This window comes from Conger conger, chromosome 14 (genome assembly GCF_963514075.1).
Source record: "Conger conger chromosome 14, fConCon1.1, whole genome shotgun sequence".
NCBI classification, from domain to species: domain Eukaryota; kingdom Metazoa; phylum Chordata; class Actinopteri; order Anguilliformes; family Congridae; genus Conger; species Conger conger.
Window position 1 is genome coordinate 28650442 of NC_083773.1, and position 3897 is coordinate 28654338.

The window sequence follows — 3897 nt, forward strand, 5'->3', positions numbered from 1 at the left end:
TCTTGCTGTTCAATGCTGGTCTCTTCGCTCGTGTATGTAAGCTAAGCAAGGACTAAAGTCCTGGGATACACTGTGACAGTGACACACGCATCACTAACGGGGCGAGGCCATGCCAGCAAAGGACGACCCACAGAACAAACTGAACATTTCACTCCTCCCTCCGCGCTTGGACTTGACGGCAGCAAAACATTTGTTTGACTACAGTACATCCACGAGTCTATTACAGAAGCGCGGAGCGGGGGGGCAGAACGGGTGGAAGACTCCCTGCACTGAAAATAAATGATACACGTTTGCAGCATTCGTGGTAGGGCAAAAAAAAAAATAGATTTAATGTAATGCAACCTGCCTCTGATGGGTAGTCTACTGATAGTGTATTTTATGAAAAACCTGTTATTTTAAGGAAACATCACGTGTTGCGATGGTTATTTCAAAGTAGGAGTCCAATAATTACTTGGAGTAAACCAGACAGAAACGTAAACTTACATTGGGGGTATTTATTTATTCGTTTATTTATTCGTCTGTTTGTTTCTAGCTAGCAGCATTGTTCAGTTATTAAAATAATCATCATAATGTGTGCTTATGTGTTCATATTTGTAATTTTTACAAATATGTTAAATGAAGAAAATGACTAGACATCTAGTGGACATCCAACTGACAACCAAAAATAAATGTCTAAAATGGTTGATCATATTCAGTTTGATTCATGACCTCGGGTTCAGTGCATAAAATAAGTGTAGTGGGCCTATTCTGTTAGTCCTTACTTGAAGGACATTGTCTCAGTGCATGTCTTGTGATGCTGCCATGCTTAAAGTTACCATTGGCACAGGATTGTGTGGGTTCAAGTTAGACTGTAACACCATTTATCGCCATTTTAAATATGTGAAACCTAAAAATGTAAAACATATGCAATGTAATTTCAGAATTTCAAATCAAATTTATATATTAGCACCTTCAGGTTTCCTTTTAAAAGTGGAACCTGTAATTAATAATAGCTTCCTCCTGTTGAAAGGAAGTTGAGAGTAAATATGCATATAATTCATAGTTTCCTCTCAAAATATTGCTCATATAATGTTGCCTTAAAGCGTTCATTTATTGTTAGGCTGTATAGAAAGCTCGACATTAGGTTATGCCATCCTGCCCATGGTTGGGTGGTGGGAGATGGGAGGGGCGCATCCGGTTGATAATCTGCTGCAGTCAGTGTTACCCTCTGCCCTGCAATAACATATTTCATCATCCCTTCTCTCTTCTCCAGGACACAGGGGTGTCATTCGCCCGTCGTGTCTAAGCCTCTCCTGAACTCCTTCTGAACCTACGTGATCAATCACCTTGGAAACCTACCGCTGTCAGGCCCCATCTGACAGCTTTTAACACCCCCCCACAAAACATGCCCACGCTGACAGGCCCCATACATCCCTCCTCTGGAGCGCTATCTCAGCCGGCCCGCTCCGCTCCGCCGCTCGCCGGGTTTCCGCGTCTAATCTGACCTCGTCCGCGTCCGCCGGGAGTCTGGAGCCACAGCGGCCTTTGTTTGCGTTCCCGTGCGAACGTACGCGCGCGTGTCATCTGTCCATCTGGCCCGCTCGCCGCAAAACAAACGAGCGCGTGTCAGCTTCTTGCTGAAAGACCACAAGTTTAAGCGTGAAATGTTGACATGGATGAGTCCAAGGGCCCGGTCTGTCATTTTGAAAACTGTGAGGATATAAACTTACATTGACTGAAATTAGACAAGGCAGGCCTACACTGACATATGTATTCAATAAGTATAACAAGCAAATATTAATACATAGGAATGGATTATGCCGATCTGATAGGCCTATCTGATAATAATTTGCAATTACCCAGTGAGAAAAAGAAGGAATCTAGACCAATCTAAAAATCTAGACGTCTGGAAATCTGGGAGACATTTTGACATAAACAGAATAATTTAGCCTCAATTTAGCTCAGATTTCACCTGGATATAGCCTGCATATGTCCTAGTTGGCTAGAAACCTTTCAATTTTCAACCAAATATAGCTGGGTTTTCACCTTGCTAGATATGTAGGTCTAGAGACGTCTAGATGTCTGGACATTCAGGTGAAAGCCTGGCTCTTTGTACATTGCCAGACAATATCTGTCTGCACACTTATGTATTCATCCTCCTGATGCTATCCTCTGTTACACCGTAAACACATCCAGAAGCAGCCATACATTCCCAACCCATGACATTACCTTCTCCATAGTTTGCAGATCAGGTTGTATATGCTTCGAATCATGGGCTGTTCCTAGCATTCTCCACACTTTCCGCTTTCCATAGCTTTGGTAAAGGTATATTTTGGTCTCATCTGTCCATAAAACGTCCAGAACTCCTTTAGTTCATCTCTGTATTTTTGGGGGGAATTGTAATCTGGCCTTGCGAATCCTGCTGCTGATGAGATGTTTGCATCTTGCAGTGTACCCTCTCTAATTCTAGTCCCACAGTCTTTTGCATGCAGTGGCTTACATATCTTGTCCTCTGGAGTCTGTCTTCTGGAGATTGCTAATGATGTCACTGATCAGTGTCTTCCTTGGCTGTCATGTCCACCAGTGGCTTCTTTTTCTTTCAAGACTTTACAAAATTCTGCACTTGATATCCCTCATGAAAATTCCAACTAAGACCATCTTAGCTTATCTTAGACCATCTAACCAACTACGTTGGTTTACATTTTCAACACTTCTAACTGGTCAAAGCTGGTCTCTAGCTGGTCAAAGTTGGTCTCTAGCTGGACAAATTTCTTAGCCATTGTCATCTTGTCTTTGTGATGGTTCTGACTCCAAATGCATGAACAAGATGAAAACAAAGGTGAATACCAAGCCCAGACTCTCACTGCTGTTTTATGTGTGAATAATTAATGCAGATGAAATACCTGAGCAACAGTTAACATCTGTCAATCATCCGTTAACTTCATTTTGCACAGCTGAAAATGTCCCCCTCAACAGCTGTTTCAGTCAAATGGTAAAATACAATGAAATAAATGCTTATACTTTTGTCTCATATTCATCTTTTTATCACAAATCCAAATGCTGTGAGCATATTGCAAAAACAACAAGGTATATGTAATATATGAATGTGACAAAGTTAATCAAAGTTACAATTTTCAAGCCACTATACCACTAAACCCAAAAGCAACGTAACTTAACTCCATACCATGGATGCACAATTTCACTGAATTCCCACTGATTTTCACAGTGAAACAGGGTAGTCTTCAGCTTTAGCTAAGCATTGCAAAAAATGTCAGATCAAGGAAATGATGATGCAATTGATTATATTATTAAGAACAAATGTTGGCATGAAATCCTGAAATGTGTCCATTTATTCCAGCCCAGCCCTATGCCATAGCACATGACCACGATCTCCATAATAGCTGGAAAGTCTGAACGTTAGGAATGGTCCGTTCAACAGTCAGTGGTCTAGTGACCTAAATTCTCAGTTCAACACCCTGTTGACATCATTCTTTGTGCTGATCCGAGTTTTTGATAACATTCCTTTGAATCTTATCCCCGGTCAATTTTGCTGTTTTGCAAATTGTTTTGCAAATTGTCTCAGCGGGTGAGTGGCTGATATATACAAAGCAGTCCTGAACTCACTGGCAATGTAAAGCTCATTCATGAATAGATATGATCTGTGGATTTCAGTGCTTTTCAATATGATTATGAGAAAACACCGCATGTTCAGCTTCCACTGCTGTTTTATTGCAATCTCCTTTCAAAGTGCCCACATCAATAACAAAACCCAGGCACAAAGAAATAAAATGAAAGAGTATCCCATTTTAATCTAACTGCACGCAATGTATTTTATGTTGGACAAGAAGCGATCCTAGAGGTTCATCAATTTAAAACCTTTCCTAAAAGATTACATCAGGTTTGTCATTTGAGAAATGA